This window comes from Dendrobates tinctorius, unplaced genomic scaffold (assembly GCF_039654945.1).
Source record: "Dendrobates tinctorius isolate UK_male_01 unplaced genomic scaffold, ASM3965494v1 ptg000270l, whole genome shotgun sequence".
Classification (NCBI taxonomy): domain Eukaryota; kingdom Metazoa; phylum Chordata; class Amphibia; order Anura; family Dendrobatidae; genus Dendrobates; species Dendrobates tinctorius.
Genome location: NW_027361937.1, coordinates 7,805,211 through 7,830,645, shown reverse-complemented (window position 1 = coordinate 7,830,645; position 25,435 = coordinate 7,805,211). Strand labels below are relative to the sequence as shown.

Below are 25,435 nucleotides of genomic sequence, written 5' to 3'. Positions count from 1 at the left end.
GCAAAAAAAATACACCATAATCATAGTCATAGTACCAACCAAAATTAAGGGAAATCAAGGATGCTTAGCTTGCCCGACATGTGTTTCATATAGTGTGCTTCATCAGGGGTGATGGACTATTTATGATTTGCATACATTTGGGACTATATAGGTGTTATTATCGTGTACTAAGGATTGACTGAAGTCGTAACTGCCGCCGGGAAGAATAAAGTTAATTTCCTCCCGGTGGCTGGGCATTTGGTGCACACCTTTTTAGAATGCTACTAACCTGCTGCTTAAAGTGACTCTTTCAGCACAGAATGAATGTTCAAACCAACTACACGTGCTCGGTTTTTCACCGTGGGGCCAATAATTTAAATACACCTTCCCATCTGCTTGATTTGCATCTATCTCCTTGTTTGACTCTGTGAAGCCAGAGCTGTCAATCAAAGAAGAGGTGGGTGAAGGTTGAGGGAAAACAGGTGAATGATTGGCCCCTCCATCATGCACGGAGCGCCGTTACTTAGATTGAACAGTAATCCTGTGCCGTCAGAGTCCCTTTAACCCTATACGTGAAGGTTAATGGTGTTTTTTGACCGGAAAGTTTCCCTTTAATTTTTGTAGTCTTTTGGCTGACCCATGTTAAAACCTCTTACATGCAGAGTCCTGATTATTCTCTCTATTTTGCTATTCCCTATGCAGCACCCCATTCATGTTCACTAAAATTGGGGTGGGTAATTGGCCCAAATGACATGGATGGAAAAATGAACACTGGAACCTCAAGTCCTGGTTGACAAGACCCAGGCACCGTAATGGGTGGCTCATTTTAATCTTTGATTTGGTGGCCACTTCAACACTTGGACCGTTCTCTGACAATGAAGGCCAGAAAAGGCCACAATTCTGCTTGGTGAAAGTGTTTTCATTTTTCTTTTTTTCTTGGTAGCATTTCAGCTCCGTGTCGGCTGTTTCTCTAAGCCGTTAACACAATTCCTGTTATTAGAACACTTTACATTTCTGTCTTGCTGTGTCAGGATGTTTTTGGGGGCAGTGAGTTTTGGTTCAGGTCAGAAGGTATGACAGCTGTAGAGGAAAGGAGGTTCCAAAGCGAATCTCCAGCAACTGACAGTTCAATAGACTTTGGTGACTGCATGTAGCAAGTTCATTACCCTCCACACTCCAGCTAGCAAAACATCTGCTAACTATGCTGATGTTTCCTGTCTGCTTGTGGGGGAGGTTCTAGCAAGGATGTAAGCCTTCACTGCTCTCCTACACACAGTTCACATGTAATATTCAGCAGCAAAACAGGACGAACATCCAGGTTTTTGAGGTGGTGCCAGGGACCCCCAAGGTAATGTCCGCTGAAGGGTTTGATTGGCGTCACCCGGCAGGATTTCAGGGTGTTGCAGTTTTCTAATGTACTGGATGAAATGCAGCCTATACTTAGTGCTCGGCATTTGGATGAATAGCACAGAGTTTATTAGCTGAGAACATGTCTTAAGCTTCATTTATGCAGTTACTATGGCTATGGAAAGGCAAGACGAGACAGATGTTGCTTTGTATGAGATTTTACGTAAAAGCACATTACATAAAGGATGCAGGAGTAATGGCTATAATTGCTGCTTTGCCTATATAATCTTCTCTTTCCTCTTGCCTTAATCCAACAGTGCAATTAGATATATGGTATGTGCCCCCCTAGTTCACCATTGTAAAAATGGAAACCCTTGTAGAAATCAATTGAGGAAGTTGTGCACCTTGCTGGTGGTCTGCGTTTGTCCCCAGGGGATAGCTGTGGTCAGTCGGTACTACAGTAACCACCCTAGTGGTCAGCAGTACCATCAGTATACTTCTTATAGTAGAACGTACAACTGCTGAAGCCGGGGTTTAGACTGTTCTACTTCTAGTATCACTCATATGGCAGCTTGGCTGGTATTCTTGTAACTTTACGGTATTATTTTACACCTCTTTGTTGCATTCTGTTGTTTGTGGTTAACCAGATTATTTACCAACCATTGGCACCAACCACAGACCACCATTTGAGTACAGGTAGTAGCCATGTATGCAAGGGACTACAACTGCTACATAAGACCAAGCAAGCTGTGTACTGAGACTGTTTTAAAATGTCCTAATTGGGGGGGGCGCGTGTGCTCTCCATTATTTTTTATGGCTAAATCATGAGACATTACGATCAACGAGCACATGGATGTCATCTAGTTACTATCTGTATTGTACTGTTTCATGGGTAGGAGAAGGTAAGAATATCTTTTCATATGTGAACAACGGATGCAGCAAGGACTATAAAAGATGACCCTGGTTGCCATCTAAACCTGTGTGTATGGCTGTTTTCTAACATCCACTCTTCTTTTCCGTGTGCCGTCCAATTGTTAGATGAAACTCAAGAGCATGTACTATTCTCATTTTTTTTTTTTGCATCAGGCTCAGCCATTAAAGTCTATGGAGATTAGTTAAAAAGGGATCTCAGACAGAAAACGTACTTCTACTTCAGTGTTGCATCTGTGTTTTTATCTGATTTATTGTCAAGAGTCAACAGGTAAAAAAGTTCACAGTCTGCCTGATTCTGTGTTTTAAAAATGGATGGAGAAATTTGGCCCATTTGTGTGAATGTAGCATCAGGCAATGATAAGCCAATTACAAACCAATTTTACCCATTTTGCGCAAGCTCCTTTCATAGTTCTCCATTTTTCTGTTTCTGATCCACAAGTCCAGGTTGGCATGTTCACAGTAGGAATGTTGATATGACTGCCAAAACTAATTTATATATGTATAGCCGCTTTCCATTGCTTTATTTAAACTGGGAGAATGTAATTGTCATTCTCTTATGTCTATTAAAAATGCTGAATGTAGATCCAATGGTTGGGACCATCGATGAGCCAGAGAGCAGTGGTGTCATGTTCCATTAAAGCATCTTTCCAGCAGGTTTTTTTTATTGGAGCACTGGAGTGGTGTTACTAACCTAAGTTTCATCGTTCTGGTTGGTCTGCCGGACCACTCCCCTGTTTGCTGGGTGATCCAGAAGTCACAACTCAATGTAAGTCGGAGAGCCAGAATGAGGACAGAATCAGGTTCTCATAGACTTTCATTGAGATGGCGGCACGGGACCAGAGCAGTGTCTGGTAAGCATAAGACTAGGGTCAGGGAACTTAGATTGGTAGCACCACTCCAGCACTGAAACAAAAAAATGCTAGAGTGGTGCTTTAAAATGTTTGAGATATGGAAAGAGTTTAACACATTCCAGTGCCTATGCCATAAGTCCTGTTAGGGCTCATACTCACTGGCGAGAAATACGGATGAGTGCAATCCGACAAAAAAATCAGATTGCACTCGGACCAATGTTATTCAATAGGTGACATTTCATTTGCGTTTTTTTTTTCTCTCTCAGCCGAAATCTGACTGAGGAAAAAAAAATTGCAGCATGCTACGATTCTCGGATGAGACTCGCCAATGCAAGTCAATGGGGGCGGGTAAAAAATCGGAGAGCACTCACACCATGTTTAATGTCACATTGAATGGAAGAGAAAAAAAAAGTGTTATCAGCTTACCGGTCTGTAGTTAAATCCCACAGCATGCCTGTGATCATGAGTAAAGGCCCTTTTACATTTAGCGATGCACCAGCGATCCGACCAGCGATCCGACCCGGTCAGGATCGCTGGTGCATCGCTAAATGATCGCTAGTGAGCTTTCATACAGAAAGATCTCACAGCGATGCAGCAGCGACGCAGCGCACAATACTCACCTTTCACACACAGCGATCCAGACGTCCTCCCGCCCGCATCCAGCGTCGCTCGTCGTCACAGCAGGAAGTCTCAGCAGGAAGCGCCCGACGAGAAATGGAGCCGCCCAATCTCGCGCGATCAGCGATGGACAGCGGGGGAGCCGGTCGCTGGTAAGTATCACACATAGCGATATCGCTATAACGTGACAAAACCAGTGACGTTTTAGCGATATTGCTAGCGATATCGCTTAGTGTAAAACCCCCTTAAGACTGTTTAGTTGAAACGCGTAGATCGTTCCTACTGGTGTGCTCGGTGTTTGCTATGCACATATTTTTTTAAAGCACTTATATATTTTTTTTTCCATGCTTAATGTCACCTTACAATAGCAAGGTGACATTAACCCCTTATTACCCCATATGCTACCCGCTACAGGGCAATGGGGAGAGGGTAAGTGCCAGAATTGGAGCGAGCCCTCCTGTGTAAGGGAGAGCCAGATGAATGATCGGTAGAACCATTGCTTGGCCAACAGCCATCTTGTGTCAGTGGCAGACTTAACATTTATCATCTATTCCTTGGATAGATGATTACTTGTTTAGACTGGATTATCTCTTCTAGGCCTTGTTCACACGTTCGTATTTTGTCACTGCAAAAAAAAGTAGCACAAGTGTCATCAGTGTTTTGGGTCAGAGTTTCATCAGTGATTGGTCGGTGTCAGTTTTTACCTTCAGTGCTTCATTCAGTGATTTTCACGTACAGATAAATAAATTTCAAAGCTTCCCCTGTACGTTACACTGTTAAACACGGACTGCATACTGATGCCACACAGTCTGCAAAGAAACACGGACACGTGAACAGCCCCAAAGACTATAATGGGTAAGTGAAAACACGGATAGAACATATACAGTTAGGTCCATATATATTTGGACAGAGACAACATTTTTCTAATTTTGGTTCTAGATATTACCACAATGAATTGTAAACAAAACAATTCAGATGCAGTTGAAGTTCAGACTTTCAGCTTTCATTTGAGGGTATCCACATTAAAATTGGATGAAGGGTTTAGGAGTTTCGGCTCCTTAACATGTAACTGTATGTGAAATAAAAGTCTAAGGCTGGGTTCACACGTAGCGGAACTCTCGCGGAAATTACCGCGAGAATTCCGGAATTCCATTCTGCGGGAAAATCGCTTTTTAAATTCCCGCGATTTTCCCGCTGAAAAACTGTCATTTTGCAAGCGTAATTAGCTTGCAGAATTGATAGCGTTTTCCAAGCGATCTGGAGCATCGCTTGGAGAACTGATTGACAGGTTGGTCACACTCGTCAAACATAGTGTTTGACGAGTGTGACCAACTTTTTACTATTGAGGCCGCCTATGCGGCATCAATAGTAAAGGATAGAATGTAAATAATAATAATAAAAAAAGAAATATTGTTGTTCTCACCTTCCGACGTCCCGTGCAGCCTTCCCGCCTCTCTCCATGCTCCCGGTCCCAGTAATCCTTTGGGACAATTACCGCGATGACGTCTGTTCTCACGGGATCGCGACGTCTCGCGGTCATTCGCGATGACGTCGCGCGAATGACCGAGACTTCGCGATCCCGCGAGAATGGACGTCATCGTTCGCAAAGGCTTACTGGGACCGGGAGCGTGGAGAGAGGCGGGAAGGCTGCATGGGACGTCGGAAGGTGAGAATAACAATATTTTTTATTTTAAATTCTATTTTTTACAGGGATATGATACCCAGAACCCGGAGGACAGTCTCCTCTCCTCCGTGGGTACCATCCGCAAATGTTCTGCTTACTTTTCGCATGGTGTGCACAGCCACATATGGAAAGTAAGCAGAACAATGCATTCCTATGGGTGTGGGATCGCTGTGATTCCGCGAAATTAATGAGCATGCTGCGTTTTTTACCGCGAAGCGATTCCACCGCGGTAAAAACCTCAGCATTAGCACAGCATTGCGGAATCCCATAGGAATGCATGGGATGCTTATTTTTCGCAGCAAAATTGCGCGGTTAAAACTGCCGCGGAAACGCAAAAAAAAGCCAAGTGTGAACTCAGCCTAAATGAGGTTTTGGTTCACATGCAGCAGATTAGTTACAGACGTTTCTGCAACTGAAAATCTCACGCAACAAAGTGAATTCCTTTCTGTTATATTTTAAAGGAATGACCAGATAAACTGCAGGTCAAGGTTGCAACTACATGGGGAGTGCTGATCTGTACTGATAATGGGAGGATGTGTCCCAACCCTGCACTGATAATGGGCAAATGTGAGGATTTGTAGGTAAACATTGTGTTCTTTATTTTTTGTAATTACTTTTGGATCTTCCTATACACATTTATAAATGTGAAAAAGAGAATTTGGCACTTCAATATTAGATGCTGAAGTTTATGAACGTTTTTATTGCACACATAAAAAGGATCCACTATGCAATTTCTTTGACGTTTCGGGCTATGTTGACCTTCAGAGCTAAAGGTAATGCATAACAAAAAAAAATCAAATATAGATACACATGAATATACAGTTGTGCTCAACCCCTGACCCCAATATCTTTGCGCTACTCAGGGGAGATCTCTAGCACGCAGTTCATGCTAGACAGCCCAGGAATTTACGGGAACTGGAGGCTTTTTGGCAAGAAGAGTGGGCAGCTTTACCATCTGAGAAAATAAAGAACCTCATCCACAACTACCACAAAAGACTTCAAGGAGTCATTGATGTTAGAGGGGGCAATACACAGTATTAAGAAATGGGGTATGTGAACTTTTGATCAGGGTCATTTGGATGTTTTCATCCAATCATCATTATGATTTTAAAAGAGAAAACACAGTAGTTTGACAATAAATGGCTTCACCCAACCACTAACCATGAGTGGAGAAAAAGTTTTGGTGTTATCATTCATATTCTCTGAAAAAAGGCCAAGACAGCAAAAATTCTGCATGGGTATGTAAACTTTTGAGCACAACTGTACATGTTATTCATTTTACTCATTTATATAGCGCCATTAATTCCACAGTGCTTTACAGACATTATAATCACTGTCCCCGATGGGGCTCACAATCTAAATTTCCTATCAGTATGTATTTGGAGTGTGGGAGGAAACCGGAGTACCCAGAGGAAACCCATGCAAACACGTGGACCCCAGCGTTGCAAGGCTGCAGTGCTAACCACTGAGCCACCGTTCCGCCCCTATTTTAGTTTATAATACATAGGAAAAAGGATCATCTCTTAAACCCTTTCCAACATTAGGCATAATAGTACGCCGATGTCGGACTCCATCCCTTTAATGTGGCCTCCGGCGGTGAGCTGAACCGCTGACGTGCTCGGAACAGCTGCAGGTGGAATCGCGATCCACCGGTGGATATTAACCCGTTAAATGCCTCTGTCAAACTCTGAGAGCAGCATTTAACATGCGCTTCCAGCAATTACGACGGATATTCGCCTATCTATGGTTCTCAATGTTGGATTGCTATGAGTACTGCCCGGTGGTCGGTGTTCATAGCAAGTCAGCAATATGAACATTGCCTGTATGTAGCAGAGCCCATCTGACAACTGCAACTTGTAGTCTCCCATGGAGACTATTGAAGCATGCAAAAAGTAAAAAAAAAAAGCAAAAAAGTTTTTAACCCCTTTACCCACAAGGGTGGATTGCACGTTAATGACCGGGCCAGTTTTTACAATTCTGACCACTGTCCTTTTATGAGGTAATAACTCTGGAACGCTTCCAAGAATCCCGGTGATTCTGACATTGTTTTTCTCGTGACATATTGTACTTCATGTTCGTGGTAAAATTTCATTCATATAACTTGCATTTATTTGTGAAAAAAATAGAAATTTGGTGAAAATGTAGCAATTTTCCAACTCTGAATTTTTATGCCCTTAAATCACAGAGATATTGTACATAAATTAAACAAGTAACATTTCCCATGTGTTTCCTTTACATCAGCACAATTTTGGAACCAAAATTTTTTTTTGTTAGGAAGTTATAAGGGTTAAAAGTTGACCAGCGATTTCTCAGTTTTACAACACCATTTTTTTTTTTAGGGACCACCTCACATTTGAAGTCACTTTGTGGGGTCTATATGATACAAAATACCCAAAAGTGATACCATTTTAAAAACTACACCCCTGATGGTACTCAAAACCACATTCAAGAAGTTCATTAACCCTTCAGGTGTGTCACAGGAATTTTTTGAATGAACGTTTAACTTTTTTTCACAAAAAAATTACTTCAGGTCCAATTTTTTTTTATTTTACCAAGGGTAACAGGAGAAATTGGACTGCAAAAGTTATTGTGCAATTTGTCCTGAGTACGCTGATACCTGATATGTGGGGGGGAACCATAGTTTCAGCACATGGCAGAGCTCGAAAGGGGAGGAGCGCCGTTTGACTTTTTCAACGCAAAATTGGCTGGAATTGAGATCGGACGCCATGTCACGTTTGGAGAACCCCTGATGTGCCTAAACAGTGGAAACTCCCCCACAAATGACACAATTTTGGAAACTAGACCCACCAGGAACTTATCTAGATGTGTCGTGAGAACTTTGAACCACCATGGGCTTCACAAAAGTTTATAATGTACAGCCGTAAAATTAAAAAATCATATTTTTTCCAAAAAAATTATCTTTTCACCTCCAATTGTTATTTTACCAAGGGAAACAGGACCCCAAAAGTTATTCTGCAATTTGTCCTGAGTATGCTGATACCCCATATGTGGGGGTAAACCATTGTTTGGGCGCATGGCAGAGCTTGGAAGGGGATGAGCACCGTTTGATGCAAAATTGGCTGGAATTGGGATCGGGTGCCATGTCACGTTTGGAGAGCCCCTGATGTGCCTGCACAGTGGAAACCCCCCACAAGTGACCCCATTTTGGAAACTAGACCCCCCAAGGAACTTATCTAGATGTGTAGTGAGCACTTTGAACCCCCAAGTGTTTCACAGAAGTTTATAATGCCCAGGCGTGAAAATAAATCATATTTTTTCCACAAACATGATCTTTTAGTCCCCAATTTTTTTATTTTCCCAAGGGTAACAGGAGAAATTGGACCCCAAAAGTTGTGCAAGTTGTCCGGAGTAGGCTGATACCCCATATGTGGGGGTAAACCACTGTTTGGGCGCATGGCAGAGCTTGGAAGGGAAGGAGCACCGTTTGACTTTTTCAACGCAAAATTGGCTGGAATTGAGATCAGACGCCATGTTGCGTTTGGAGAGCCCCTGATGTGCCAAAACAGTGGAAACCCCCCAATTCTAACTCCATCCCTAACCCCAACACACCCCTAACCTTAATCTGGGAGACTTCAACATCCCCATTAACAGCCCTACTTCCACATCTGCATCCCAGCTTCTATCACTAACCACCTCTCTAGGCCTCTTGCAGCTTTCAACCTCTGAGACACACAAGGGTGGTAACACCCTTGATCTAGTCTTTGTCCGGCTCTGTTCAATCTCCCACCTAAATAACTCACCACTTCCGCTCTCTGACCACAACTTTCTCTCCTTCACGCTCACAAATCCTCGCCCACCCCAGCTCACTCCTACCTATCCAGGGGAAGAGTCTTGAGGAGATCATTTGCATATTCCCAGTGCCTTCTGGGATAAGTGAAGAGTCTCCGCGAGCTCAACGATCACTGGGTTTTGGCCGTTGCAGCTGAAAAGAGGAAATTGGAAAAACCGCGCGCCGATAGGCGCGCGAAATTTGGCTCATCTTTCATCGTTTTTAAGAAATCTCAAGATGGAAGAGGCCAGGAGCCATTTGGTGAGCTGCATTTCTTGCTACATGTTCACAGATTTACCAGTGGAAAAGCCAAACTTCACATGCCACAAATGCAAGCTTGTGTCCCTGTTGGAGGAAAAGTTGCAAAATCTCGAAGAGAGGTTAGCTACGTTGAAGATCATTAAGGAAGGTGAAGAGTTCTTGGACAGAGCACAATTATCTCTTCATGTTACAGAAAGAGAAGAAATTCGAAGTGCACCTGAAGAAACAGAGGAATGGAGACATGTGACCCAGAGAAGCAGGAGGATCAGGAGGCAGTCAGCACCCATACTGCTCAGAAACCAGTACCAGGCTCTCACGCAGGAAAACGATGAAGAAATACATCAGGATAAGACTTTGCCAACAAACAGCAACCTTGTATGCCTTCAGAGTCCTCCTGGATGGAGAAAGAAAAATGTTGTGAAGAAGAAACGGAGAGTGGTGGTCATGGGGGATTCCCTGCTGAGAGGAACAGAGGCCGCTATCTGCAGACCGGATATAACTACAAGAGAAATGTGCTGTCTTCCAGGTGCAAAAATTAAAGATGTGTCTGATAGGATATCAGGACTCTTCAGACCTACAGATGACTACCCATTCCTGATACTACATGTGGGGACAAATGACACCGCAAGAAACGACCTGGAAACCATCTGCAGAGACTTTGAAGACTTAGGCAAGAAAGTGAAAGAACTGGGAGCGCAGGTGGTCTTCTCTTCCATCCTCCCAGTGGATGGCCATGGAACAAGGAGGTGGAATAAGATTCTGCAGGTGAACAACTGGCTACGTCGATGGTGCCGTCAGCAACGATTTGGATTTCTGGATCACGGAGTGAACTACTTATACGATGGACTACTTGCTAGAGATGGGGTGCACCTTACGAAGACTGGAAAGCATGTATTTGGAAGTCGCCTTGCTACACTTGTAAGGAGAGCTTTAAACTAGAACAACATGGGAAGGGAAGCAAAAGACCAGAAAAAGCCATACACCTGACAAATGCTATTGAGAACTCTGCTATTAGAAGTGGAAAGGAAGAACAAAGACGAAAGAATCTAATTAATAAAAATATTGGAGAAAGAGAAACCAATCACAAACTAAAATGTTTCTATACTAATGCACAAAGCATGGGCAACAAACAAGGAGAATTGGAACTACTAACACAGGAAAAGAAATATGATGTAATTGGAATCACTGAAACTTGGTGGGACAATACACATGATTGGAATACAAGACTAGAAGGATACAACTTATTTGCAAGAAACAGACTTGATAAACGAGGAGGGGGTGTCGCATTGTATGTTCAAAACGCGTATATCTGCACAGAGATTGAAGCTTCAGAGACTGGGAGTTCTGTGGAAACTGTTTGGGTAAGAATACAAGGACAGAACAATGGAAAGGACACCATTGTAGGTATTTACTACAGGCCGCCTGTGCAAGCCGAAGATATAGATGAACTCTTTATGCATCAGATGGCCAAGTTCTCCAAAAAATATGACATAGTTGTCATGGGAGATTTCAACTATCCAGACATTTGTTGGGAATCTCTCTCAGGCAAAACTAACAGGTCAAGGAAATTCTTATCCTCTCTTGCTGACAACTTTATCTTCCAAAAGGTAAGGGAGAAAACAAGGGGAACTGCTACCTTGGATCTAATCCTTATAAACAGGGAGGAAATGGTTGAGGAGGTAAAAGTGGCTGGGACCCTAGGAGGTAGCGACCATGCTATTTTAGAATTTTGGATTACTAGAGGTGGAAGACCTGTGAAGACTCAGACGTCAAGGTTAGATTTCAGAAAGGCAGATTTTAACGGATTCAGAAAGAGAATTGGAGGGATCCAATGGCTGGATATCCTTAAAGACAAAAATGTCCAGGAAGGATGGGAAATCTTGAAAAATGAAATTCTCAAAGCACAGTTGTTAACAATTCCGAAAAGAGGGAAGAATAGGAAGCATTTAAGGAAACCAGGATGGATGAACACAGAACTTAAGCACATGCTAAAAAGGAAGAAAAAAATGTTTATAAAATGGAAAGAGGGAGGCATATCTAAAGAAGAATATAATGCTGTCTGCAGAACCTGCAGGGCACAAATCAGATTAGCTAAAGCTGAAAATGAACTGAGGCTTGCAAGAGATGTCAAAAGCAATAATAAAGGATTTTGGGGATATGTCAAAAGTAAAAGAAAAGTCAAAGATGCTATAGGATTTTTACAGGATGAAAATGATGAAATGGTAAGACAGGATGTTGAGAAGGCTGAACTTTTAAATTCCTATTTTGCATCTGTTTTCTCTCAGAAAGGAAATGCAACATCAACTGTTATTCACTGTCCTATTAAGGGAATAGAAGAATCCAGGATATCTATAAACAGAAAGATAGTGAGGAAACACTTAGCTAACCTAAATGAATTCAAGTCTCCAGGTCCAGATGAATTACACCCCAGAGTACTGAAGGAGATAGCAGAAGAAATTTTTGAACCCCTCTCCATAATCTTTGAAAATTCTTGGAGAACAGGAGAAGTGCCAGAAGACTGGAGAAGAGCAAATGTTGTTCCTATCTTCAAAAAGGGGAAGAAGGTGGACCCAGGCAACTATAGGCCGGTGAGTCTGACTTCTATACCAGGAAAGATCTTTGAACAAATTATTAAACAACATGTATGTCAATACCTGGATAAGAATGAAGTGATTAAACAGAGTCAGCATGGGTTTCTAACTAATAAGTCATGTCAGACTAACTTAATTTCCTTCTATGACGGTATCACTGATTGGGTGGATCAAGGAAATGCTGTAGATATAGTATATCTTGACTTCAGCAAAGCATTTGACAAAGTCTCTCATACAATCCTTATTGAAAAAATGACTAAGTATGGAATGGACAAGGCAACTGTTAGGTGGATTCATAACTGGCTTAGTGATCGGACCCAAAGAGTGGTCGTAAATGGCTGCACATCCAGTTGGAAGAATGTCTCAAGTGGGGTACCACAGGGCTCTGTCCTGGGCCCTGTATTGTTCAACATCTTTATCAACGATTTAGATGAAGGAATTGAGGGTAAACTGATTAAATTTGCCGATGACACAAAGCTAGGAGGGATAGCTAATACTAGAGAAGAGAGAGAGAGGATTCAAAAAGATTTAAAAAACTGGAGAAGTGGGCAGCAACTAACAGAATGGTTTTTAACAGGGAGAAATGCAAAGTACTACATCTGGGCAATAAAAATGAAAAAAGCATATATAGAATGGGAGGAATAGGGCTAAGTGACAGCACATGTGAAAAAGACTTGGGTATACTAATAGATCACAGACTGAATATGAGTCAACAGTGTGATGCAGCAGCAAAAAAGGCAAATGCAATTCTAGGATGTATTAACAGAAGCATACAGTCTAGATCACGTGAAGTCATTATTTCCCTCTACTCCTCTTTGGTCAGACCTCATCTGGAATATTGTGTCCAGTTTTGGGCACCACATTTTAAAAAAGACATCAACAAACTGGAGCAAGTTCAGAAAAGAGCGACCAGAATGGTGACCGGTCTGCAAACCCTGTCTTATGAGGAAAGGTTGCAGGATTTGGGAATGTTTAGTTTGCAAAAGAGAAGACTGAGAGGAGACTTAATAGCTGTCTACAAATATCTAAAGGGCTGCCACATTGTAGAAGGATCAACTTTATTCTCATTTGCACAAGGAAAGACTAGAAGCAATGGGATGAAACTGAATGGGAGGAGACACAGATTAGATATTAGAAAAAACTTTTTGACAGTTAGAGTGATCAATGAGTGGAACAGGCTGCCACGAGAAGTGGTGAGTTCTCCTTCAATGGAAGTCTTCAAACAGAGGCTGGACAGACATCTGACTGGGATGATTTAGCGAATCCTGCTTTGAGCAGGGGGTTGGACCAGATGGCCCAGGAGGTCCCTTCCAACTCTACGATTCTATGATTCTATGATTCTATGATTCTATCACACAGTCAGAAATCTACAAGCCATTAACCCTCATACACTTTCAGACTCCCTACACTCATCACTGTCCCCAATCTCCTCTTTTTCCCATCCTGATCTGGCTGTTCATGTCTACAACGACACTCTTAGAAGCACCCTTGACCAAGTAGCTCCCCTCGCCCTCAGAAACTCCAAGCACAGAGTAAAACAGCCCTGGCTCATATCGCAAACTCAACTTCTCCAGCGATGCTCTAGGAGTGCTGAACGCCTATGGAGAAAAACCCACATACCAGAAGATTTAATCCACTTCAAATTTATGTTAAGAACCTATAATGCTGCCCTTCACCTCGCCAAACAGACCTACTTCACCACCCTGATCTCCTCACTAGCCAACAACCCCAAGAAACTTTGACACCTTTCACTCCCTCCTCAGGCCGAAGCACAAGTCCCTATCACAGACATTTGTGCTGATGACCTGGCCTCCCACTTTACAGAAAAATAGATAATATCCGTCAGGAAATCTGCTCCCAACCACCAAGTGCTGTGACTCCCATCCCTTCCTGCATCTTCCCTGGCTCACTTTCCACATATGATCCCATCACAGAAGAAGAAGTCTCCAGACTCCTCTCTTCCTCTCATCCGACCACATGCACTACTGACCCCATTCCCTCACATCTCCTCCAGTCTCTCTCTCCAGTCATCACAACTCACCTAACTGCAATCTTTAATCTCTCCCTCTCCTCGGGCATTTTCCCATCCTCCTTCAAACACACCTTCGTTACTCCATTACTAAAGAAACCCGTTCTCGACCCATCCTGCACAAACGACTACAGACCAGTCTCCAATCTCCCCTTCATCTCTAAACTTTTGGAGCACCTAGTTTACTCCGGCCTTACCCATTACCTCTCCACTCACTCCCTTCTAGACCCTTCACAGTCAGGCTTCCGCCCCCTACATTCGACTGAAACTGCACTCATCAAAGTGACCAATGACCTTCTGACAGCAAAACGTAATGGTGACCACTCTCTGCTCATTCTTCTCGACCTATCTGCAGTTTTCGACACTGTTGACCACCATCTCCTACTCTCTAGACTCCAGTCACTAGGCATTAAGGGCACTGCGCTCTCCTGGTTCTCTTCCTATCTTTCTGACCCTTCCTTTAGTGTTTTGTTCTCTTGCTCCACGTTATCTCCTCTTCATCTCGCTGTTGAGGTACCTCAGGGCTCAGTCCTTGGCCACCTTCTGTTCTCTCTCTACACAACCCCAATTGGACAGACCATCAGCAAATTTTGCTTTCAGTATCATCTTTATGCTGATGATACACAACTACAGTATATACGTCATTCCCCGACCCTACCCCTGCTGTACTACAGAATGCCAGTGACTGTCTGTCCGCAGTCTCCAACATCATGTCTGCTCTCTATCTGAAACTCAACCTCTCCAAAACTGAACTACTTCTGCTCCCGCCGTCTACTAACCTCCCTAAATCTGACATTTCCCTCTCTGTGGGTGGCACCACAATAACACCCCGGCAGCAGGCGCGCTGTCTGGGTATTATGTTTGACACCAATCTCTCCTTCACATCCCATATACAATCTCTTGCCCGCTCTTGCCACTTACACCTAAAGAACATCTTTAAAATCCGCCCTTTTCTCACCATGGAAACAACAAAAACCCTCACTGTAGCATTGATCCACTCCCGCTTGAATTACTGCAACGCTCTATTAATTGGCCTCCCCATTACTCGACTATCCCCTCTCCAGTCCATGCTTAATGCAGCAGCCAGGGTCATCTATCTAATCGGTACTCGGACACGTCCACTCTTCGCCAGCCCTTACATTGGCTGCCCATTCATTATAGGATCCAATTCTAAGTACTTGTTCTCACCCACAAAGCTCTCCACAGTGCAGCACCCCCCTACATCTCCTCCCTCATTTCTGTCCATCGGCCTAACTGACCACTGCGCTCTGCAAACGACTTTCGACTAACCTCTGCACTAATCCGTACCTCCCACTCCCGACTCCAAGACTTCTCCCGCGCTGCGCCAACCCTCTGGAATGCTCTACCCCAAGAAATTAGGACTATCCACAATTTGCATAGTTTCAGGCGCTTCCTCAAAACACATTTGTTCAGAGCGGCCTATCACGTTCACTAATCAAACTCATTCTATGTGTAAGTGTGCATGTGTAGCCCATTCACTATCTCCATCCACCCCTCACTCCCTCAAGATGGCTGGACCATCATTGTAAATACATCATTGATTGTAAATACACACCTGTACTTTGTATCTCCTCCACCTCATTGTAGATTGTAAGCTCTCACGAGCAGGGTCGTCTTATTTTGCTTTAATTGTTGTATTGTTAACGTTGTTACTTATGACTTGTGTTTTGAAACTGTTAAACTGTAAAGCGCTGCGGAATATGTTGGCACTATATAAAGATTATTATTATTGTCTCAAATAGTTTTTGCATCACCACATTTTGAGAGCTATAATTTTTCCATATTTTGACCCACCGAGTCATCTGAGGTCTTACTGTATTTTTTTGCGGGATGAGTTGATGTTTTTATTGGTACCATTTTCGGGCATGTGGCATTTTTTGATCGCTTTTTATTCCGATATTTGTGACGCAGAATGAACAAAAACCAGCATTTCATGAATTTCTTTTGGGGGGGGGCGTTAACATCGTTCCGCGTGTGGTAAAATTGATAAAGCGGTTTTATTTTTTGGGTCAGTATGATTACAGCGACACCTCATTTGTATCTTTTTTTATGTTTTGGCGCTTTTATACAATGAAAACAATTTTATGTAAAAAGTAATTTTTTTTTCCATCGCTTTGTTCTGCGAGCTAAAACTTTTAATTTTTTTACTGATGATGCTGTATGGCGGCTTGTTTTTTGCAGGACAAGATGATGTTTTCAGCGGTACCATGGTTATTTATGTCTTTTTGATCGTGCATAATTGCACTTCTTGTTCGGCGGTATGATGATAAAGCATTGGTTTTTGCTGTTTTTTTTTTTTTTAAGGGATTCCCTGCGTGATTCTTCCCTGTGCCCCCAGTACACTGCGATCATGTTTGATTGCAGTGTGCCGGGGGTTTAGTGTGCCGGGGTGGTCCGTGACCGCCCCTGGCACATAGTGGCGGGTGTCAGCTGTGATAATCAGCTGACACCAGGCCGCGATCAGCGGCACTCCCCCTTGAGCACCACTGATCGTGGTGATGTACTATCCCGTCCCCGGTAATAAGGGCCCGTGTACCATGGACGGGATAGTACGTCACATGTCAGAAAGGGGTTAACAATATTATAAAAAATATAAGTTCAAATCACCCCCCTTTCGCCCCATACAAAATGAAACAATAAACAAAATTAAAACCTATACATATTTGGTATAGCTGCATTCAGAATCGCCCGATCTATCAACATTAAAAAAAATTAAACCGTTCGCTAAACAGCGTAACGAGAAAAAAATTTAAAACTCCAGTATTACGTTTTTTTGGTCGTCACAACATTGCATTAAAATGCAACAACGGATGATCAAAAGATCGTATCTTCATGAAAATGATATTCTTTGCTCAGCACGCAAAAAAATAAGCCCTCACCCAACCCGAGATCTCGTAAAATGGAGATGCTACAGATATGGGAAAATGGCGCAATTTTTTTTTTTTCTAACAAACTTTGGAATTTTTTTTCACCACTTGAATAAAAAAGAACCTACACAGGTTTGGTGTCTAGGAACTTGTAATGACCTGGAGAATTATAATAGCAGGTCAATTTTAGCATTTAGTGAACCTAGTAAAAAAGCCAAGCAAAAAACAAGTGTGGGATTGCACTTTTTTTGCAATTTCACCGCACTTGGATTTTTTTTCCCATTTTTGAGTACACAACATGCTAAAACTTAATGGTGTTGTACACAAGTATAACTTGTCCTGCCAAAAACAAACCCTCACATGGCCATTTTGACCATAAAATAAAAAAGTTATGGCTCTGGGAAGAAGGGAAGCAAAAAATGAAAATGCAAAACCAATAATACCTTTGGTCGTTAAGGGATTGAAGATCACACATGAGGTATATTTAAAAAAACAAAAAAAGAGGACCTAAGACATGAACATATCTTGTATAGCAAGAAGTAAAAGACTAGTATAGATTATGAACGAAATCCCAGACTTACAAAATATGTGAAGAAATATAACCAGAATAGTAATAAGGAGACATATAGCGTGATGGGGGGCATTTAGAATGACCAGGGTAACTGTAGACTTTACCAGGTAGTAGCTCAGTGCTGATAACAATGGCTGCAGAAGCTGGATAAAAGATAAGTACTATAAATTATATAGCCCAAGAGGGAATATATCCCGATCGTTATCCAGTCCTTTGAGCCAATAAGGTAAGCCGCACTGAAGGAGAAAAGCATAACTGTGCTTGTGACGTGGCTATGAGCAAATGTCCTCTGCGGTGACTTTAGAGACTCGTGGTTAGGCTGGGGTCACACTAAACGTATGGAAAATCGGTCCGAGTCTCCCTGACGAGAGTCGCACAAGTGTTCTCCGTATGGTAATCCGTGTGTAATGCATTTCCTATGCGATGATGCAATTTTTCTCTCACCTATGTTTCCATATGACATACGTATGGCTTTACATTTCTCACTGATTTTCCCCATTGAATTTAATGGCTCAAAGGGCTGAAATGAGGAAAATGCGTGCGTATTTGTTGCAAGCTACATGAATAGTGCGTGTAGTGTCCCAAGTTTTTCTCGCACCCATAGGCTTGCATTGGAGAGTCTCGGACGAAATATGCATACAATCGCAGCATGCTGTGATTTTACACGCATGTTGAATATGCCTGACAAAAAATACAGTGATGTGAGCTGCCCCATAGATTAGCACTGGTCTGAGTGATATGCAATGTTTTCCCGCATAGCACTCATCCTTATTCTACGATAGTGTGACCACGGCCTTAGAATGATGCTTTGTGGTGACTTATGGTTTCGTCCAGGCAAATATTCCCACGGTGCTGACGTCAGAAAGGTGAAGTGAGTTCATTGGCTGTGAACTCATAGGGCCTGTTTGACGGCACCATGAACAGGACTGTCGTCTGCTGGATGATAAGCTGTATGGGCGCATCATGCAGCCTGCCATCAAGATGTAGCAGAACTAGACCCATCATGGGAAAAATTGATTAGTAGCATCTCTGAGGAAAGGTGAGGAATGTTGTTTTTTTATTTTTAACTTTTTTGCAGATAACAAGGGCATCGGTGGAATTGGCGAGGTCGTAAGTATGGTTTAATTAAGATTTATTAAAGGAGTCTGTGTCATTCTTTCAATTAAAGAACTTTATTTTGTGTGTTTTCACACAATGTGACTATAGGGTTAGTAACGGGGCATCTTATTGACACCCCTCTTTTACTAACCTAAGGGCTTGATGTCACCTGACAATACAAAGGTGGCATCAACCCCCCAACTACCACCCCAATTGCCACCGCTACAGGGCAAGTGGTAAGAATGAGGCTAAGTGCCAGATTTGGGGCATCTTAGAGATGTGCCTTTTCTGGGGTGGCTGACAGCTGATATTTTTAGCCTGGGGCACAGTATCCTTGGCCCCTTCCTAGGCTATTAATATCAGCCTGCATAGCCTTTGCTGATTATTATAGGGGGACCTTACGTAATTGTTTTTTTAAATTATTTTTTGGGTCCCCCATTTTAATAGCCAGTAAAGGCTAAGTATACAGTTATGAGCTGATATTATTAGCCTGGGAAGCTCCATGGGTATTACCCCCTTCCAAGGCTATAAACATCGTCCCTCAGCTATTGGCTTACCCTCTGCTGGTTCCGATAATTATGCGGGAGGCCACACCATTTTCAGAAAAAATAACTTATTAATTATACATACAGTAAGCTGCACCCACTGTACTAATTGTATTTTTCACAGACATTTGTATATCTACCTATTCTATTTGTATTTACTGCATGTACCGGTAATCCATCTCTTCTATCCTGTCGGATCCTGCTGTGATTTTACACTACACGGCTGCTGAATTGCCGGCTTTTCTTCTATCTTATCTATCCATGTAATATATATTATGAGTGTGTCACTGAGACCACTGCACAGTTTTATAAAAATCAGCTTCTCTACATGTCTGACAGCCATTCCATTCCAATGTCAGTTGAATTCCAACCAGAGTACACTTCATTCTACTTAATGTGCTTCTGATTAGGTGATCACCTGAACTAAATCTTATTTAATGAAGGAAAGTATAAAGAACCTGCTGTGGTGTCCACAATCCTCTTGCAATAGGACAGGTTGGATGGCAAAACATGTGCTAGTAATAGCCCAAAGGTAATAGGAATGAAAAAGTAACTTTTAACCATGCCAAAGGAGTTGAAAAGAAAAGTCTTCAGTGAGGAAAAAGAAGGGCTCAATTCTAGCTTTACTAGCAGACGAATACAGTAAGCGTCAAGTTGCCTCCATCGTTAAAATTTATAAGACGGCAGTCCATTACAACAAGATCAAGCAGCAGACATTGGGGACAACAAAGATACAGACCAACAGAGGGCTAAGGCTACTTTCACACTTGCGTTTTTTGCGCTGCGCACTGTGCGCAGTGCAAACGCACATAAAAAACGCATCATGCATTTTTGTGCGTTTTTTGCGGGTTTGTGCACGTTTTAAAAAAAACGCATGTTTTTTTGCGCTGATGTGCGCATTTCCATGCGCACATCAGCGCACCCATAGACTTTAATGGGTGGTTGGGTGAAAAAAAACACTTTGCGTGCGCATGCGTTTTTTGGGGAAAGTCGGACGCTCAAAAAATGCAGCAGAGTGCATTTTGTATGCCTGAGCGCACACTACAAAAAAATGCATGTGTGTACAAATGCATGTGTATGCGCACCCATGTTAAGAGTAGGAAAAAAAAACGCATGTTTTTTTGGCGCAAAAAACGCAAGTGTGAAACCAGCCTTAGATGACTCTCCCCTGACCGGGATGACCGTCATCTTATTCGATGGTCACTCAGCAACTGCAGGATGACATCATGTGACCTACATAAGAAATGGCAGCTGGGGTGAAGTGCACTGCAAGAACAGTTAATAACAGGCTCCTAGAGGCAGGGCTCAAGTCATGTAAACCTAGAAAAAAGCCTTTCATCAATGAGACGCAAAGGCTGAAGTTTGCCAAAGACCATAAGGATTGGACCATAGAGTACTGGAGTAAGGTAATCTTCGCTGATGAGTCTAATTTTCAGCTTTGCCCAACATCTTTTCGTCTAATGGTTAGACTGAGACCTGGAGAGGCGTACAAGCCACAGTGTCTTGCACCCACTGTGAAATTTGGTGTTGGATCGGTGATGATTTGGGGAGGTTTCCACAAGGCTGGAATTGGGCAGGTTAATCTTTGCGAAGGACGTATGAATCAATCTGCATACAAGGCTATCCTGGAAAAACACTTGATTCCTTCTGCTCAGGCAATGTTCCCCAACTCTGAGAACTGGTTTTTCCAGCAGGACAATGCGCCATGCCACACAGCTAGGTCAATCACTGTGTGAATGAAGGACCACCACTGCAAATCCATGTCATGGCCAGCCCAATCTCCAGACCTGAACCCCATTGAAAACCTCTGGAATGTAATCAAGAGGAAAATGGATATAAACAAGCCATCAAACAAAGAACTGCTTACATTTTTGTACCAGGAGTGGCATAAGATCACCCAAAAGCAGTGTGAAAGACTGGTGTAAAGCATGCCAAGTTGCATGAAAGCTGTGATTAACAATCATGGTTATTCCACAAAATATTGATTTCTGAACTCTTCCTGAGGTAAAACATTAGTATTGTTGTTTCTAAATGATTATGAACTTGTTTTCTTAGCATTATTTGAGGTCTGCAAGCACTGCATTTTTTTGTTCTTTTGGCCATTTCTCATTTTCTCAAAATAAATACAAAATGTAGTACTTAGAAATTCGGAGACATGTTGTCGGTAGTTTATAGAATAAAAGAGCAATTTACATTTTACTCAAAAATATACCTATAAAGAGAAAAATCAGACAAACAAAGTTTGGCAGTGGTCTCTTAATTTTTGCCAGAGCTGTCTATATATTTATTATATGTGTGCGTTTTGACGAATATCTCGATGTGTAAATGACATAGAGAATTGCTCTATGTAAAAGCTCATGTTAAAATCGCATAGCAATCGCACTGCATTCAGATGTAAATCGGATGCTAGGTGTGAAAAATTGGATTATACTCACATGACACTTGCTAATATTACACTCGCGCGACTCTCGGCAGTAAGACTCAGACCGTGTTTTTTTTTTCTTCATACATTTAGTGTGACTCCGGCCTAATGGTTATCTTTACAAGCAGCATTATTTTCTACATCTTTCAATTTTGTGCTTTGTTTTTTTTCTATGATTGTGCTTTCTTAGGCCTCTTTCACACATCCGGTGTCAGGGTTCCGGCGGCGTGCGGCGAAAAGCCGTGCCGCCGGATCCGGCCTGTAGCGGTGACACAGGATGTGGATGCGTCGCCTGATGCGGCTTGGATAATATTTAAAGGAGCCGCAGCACCGGGGGACGAGAGCCAGCTGTAGAGAGCGGAGCTGCAGCGATGAGAGCCATCTGGAGAGAGCGGGGGACGAGTGAGGCAGACAAAGAAAGCAAAGAAAGGTATGGAGGAAGGAGAGAGAGAAGGAGAGAGAATGATAACTTGCGCTTGCCGGGCACTTGTGGGGTTAAATCTCAGTGTTCGGGCATGCGCACTTTAAAAAGCCGTTCCGGCGCTGCAAAAAAAGTTGCAGGGAACGATTTTTGCAGACGCTGGACGGCGCATTTTTGCCGTATCCGGAAAAAAACGGTGCCGCCGCATGTACATCCGGCACGATGCGGCGATCATTACTTCCTATGTGACAAAACCGGATCCAATTCCGGATCCGGTTTTCACACTTTTCGCCGCATCGTGCCGGATTCAAAAAGACGGATGTGTGAAAGTAGCCTTAGTGATCTCAATGGGGAAAAATGCTGTGTAAACAGTGAAAATATAGACTGCATTTAAAAAAAAAAAATGAAAAAAGCTGGAAGTCAATATACGCAAAGAAACAAAACGCAACATGTGAAATAAAATAAATTTAATATCTTTGTTACGACCAAATTGTAAAGGGTTGCATTCTTTTCCACTCTTTAAAAAAAAAAAAAAAAAAAAGCATCACTACACACGAATAAGCCCTATGAATTTCTGAACTTTCTCTACAGAGAAATGCTGTAATGTAATGTTCTGTTGCTGGACTTGATAATGTTACTGCTTTGTGATGCAGGAGTGATACTTCCATGTGACCACAGCTTTATATACCATTTTCCAATAGTATGAGGGGCATGTTGAATAAATTGTTGTGTACCTGGCCATCGTTATGTACTAGTGAGATTTGCAAATATTTTAGTCTGTCTTGTGGTAGTCATGAGTAAACCATGCCGGTCTATTTAGGGCAACCGTGAAACATGTATTAGCAGGCCTTAAGGGAAAAGGCAAATGGAATGCTAAGTGAGCAGGAAGATAGTATTTAACATGCTACAATTAGAGTGTAACAGATCTTTTGGTGCACCCTGGCAGACCTCTCTAGCAAAATTGCTTGTGTGTGCTCTTTTACATCTAGAATGAAAGTCGACACATAATAATAATATAATAATAATTTTATTTCTATAGCGCCGACATATTCCGCAGCACTTTACATTACAGACGGGACTTGTACAGACAATAGACATTACAGCATACCAGTAAACACATAGAGCAAAACAGATACCAAGAGGAATGAGGACCCTGCTCGCAAGCTTAGTCTGAGGAAAAAAGGGAGACACGAAAGGTGGGTGGTAAAAATTGCTTTTATTGTTCGAACCAGCCATAATGTAAGACTCGGGTGTTCCTGCTGCATGAACCAGTTAACAACCTAAGTATATATCAGTACAGACACAGAGGGCTATTAAATGCATAAAACATGTGAGAACATGATGCGAGGAACCTGATTATGGTAAAAAAAAAATTTGAATGGGCCACACAGGGATAGTTGGGTTAATGCGTTGAGGCGGTAGGCCAGTCTGAACAAATGCGTCTTTAGGGCACGCTTAAAGGGAATCTGTCACCTAATTTTTGGTATATAAGATGCGGCCACCGCCATCAGGGTCTTATCTACAGCATTACAGAATGCTGTAGATAAGCCCCCGATGTAACCTGAAAGAGAAGAAAAACGAGTTATATTATATTCACACAGGGGCGGTCTGGGTCCGATGGGTGTCACGGTCCGGTCTGGCGCCTCCCATCTTCTAGCAATGACGTCCTCTTCTTTGCTTCCCGTCGCGGCTCTGGCACACTGCTCTGCCCAGTTGAGGGCAGAGCAGAGTACTGCAGTGCGCAGGCGCCAGACCTCTTCCAGCGCCTGCGCACTGCAGTACTCTGCTCTACCCTCAACAGGGCAGAGCAGTGCGCCTGCGCTGGAGCCGCGACAGGAAGCAAAGAAGAGGACGTCATTGCTAGAAGATGGGAGGCACCAGACCGCGACACCCTCCGGACCTGAACCGGACCCGGACTGCCCCTGTTTGAGTATAATAGAACTCGTTTTTCTTCTCTTTCAGGTTACATCATTCTGTAATGCTGTAGATAAGCCCCTGATGGCGGTGGCCGCATCTTATATACCAAAAAATAGGTGACAGATTCCCTTTAAAATTGTGGGAATTGGGGATTAATTATATGAACCTGGGTAGTGCATTCCAAAGAATTGGTGCAGCATGTGAAAAGTCTTGGAGATGGGAGTGGGAGGTTCTGATTATTGAGGATGTTAACCTCAGGTAATGAGCAGAAGGGAGGGCACGGGTAGGGTGGTAGGCTGAGACAAAGGAGGAGATGTAGGTTGGTGCTGAGCCATGGAGTGCTTTGTGAGTGAGGGTAATAAGTTTGTACTGGATTCTGGAGTGAATGAGTAACCAGTGTAATAACTGGCAATGGGTAGAGACATCGGTATAATATCATATATATTTAAAAACGGACATTTTTCGTGATCTTTTCCTGCTAAAATAACTAAGTTAAAAAGTATAACTCGGTACTGTTTTTTTAAAAGATGCCATTCTCCTTGATAAACATATTACTGTGAATTTACCAAGCCTAGAAAATCACTGTTTATGGGGATATATGAGGAACAAGAGTAAAGGCGCTGTGCACATACACTAACGTCAGCCACACCCACAGATATTGGCAGGCTCTGACACCTTTATCTGGATGGTGGCCTCTCGATCAACTCTCCTCAACAGTAAAGGCACTGTACTCATAGACTAACGTCAGCGACACTCACAGATATTGGTGGGTTCTGACACCTTTGTGTTTGGTGGCCTTTTGATCTACTCTCCTTCAACAGTTGATGGAGATAGGTAACCTCAAATGTCTGATTTTTGAACTGCCAATCCTTCTGTTTTCAGTGAGATAAGACCACACAATAGAAGTTTGGCACAGTCTCTCTAATAGAGAACACAGCAGCACTGTTCTCTTCCAAATGTCATCTGAGACTCATCGAATCAAGTCTATTGGTGCGTAAAAAACTGGTCCCATACAGAACCTCTGTGTAACTGTAAGGAAGAAGACCGGGCTGCAGGTACCTGCGTCAGGTCGGGTCCGTAACTGTCTCGGCTGCGTCCTGTGTTGCCGGGGGGAAGAATGGGGAACCGGACAGGTCCCATGACCCAGGGTATAGGGGGCGTGGCTAAGCTGGGCAGTGTACAGGAAGTGCGGGAAAGAAGTTTCAGTTTCCCGCCAGCAGTGAGAGGAGAGGCAAGTGTGTGGCACGCTCCACAGTGTGAGAGAGCGTGGAGTGGAGCCGCGGCCGAGCTTTCGCTTACACGCCATTAAGCCAGTGAGAGTGCAGAGCGCCGTGCGCCCGGCTAAGCAGAGTACAGTGCTCACGCACAGAAGCAGGTGACACGTGCAGGACCATGAGTGCATTCCCCATTGCTGATAGACGTGCGGCAGCACGTACAAAGACTCCTGCAGCGCTCCCTACTTTGGCTGCACAGATTTATGGACTAGGGGC

General features: G+C 43.0%; 1 protein-coding gene and 1 long non-coding RNA gene across 2 annotated transcripts in view; one reads left to right on the top strand and one right to left on the bottom strand.

Annotated features, from left to right (window-relative positions):
• Positions 1-25,435, bottom strand: part of LOC141069642 (uncharacterized) — a 140,067-nt gene that overhangs the window by 43,768 nt on the left and 70,864 nt on the right. The gene's annotated exons all lie outside the window — the stretch shown is intronic.
• The window catches only part of LOC141069641 (CMP-N-acetylneuraminate-beta-galactosamide-alpha-2,3-sialyltransferase 2-like), a 130,955-nt gene continuing 106,709 nt past the window's right edge, over positions 1,190-25,435 (top strand). Inside the window, exon 1 of the mRNA XM_073559377.1 lies at positions 1,190-1,327. The gene's annotated coding sequence lies outside the window, so the exon portion shown is untranslated. The remainder of the gene's footprint in view (positions 1,328-25,435) is intronic.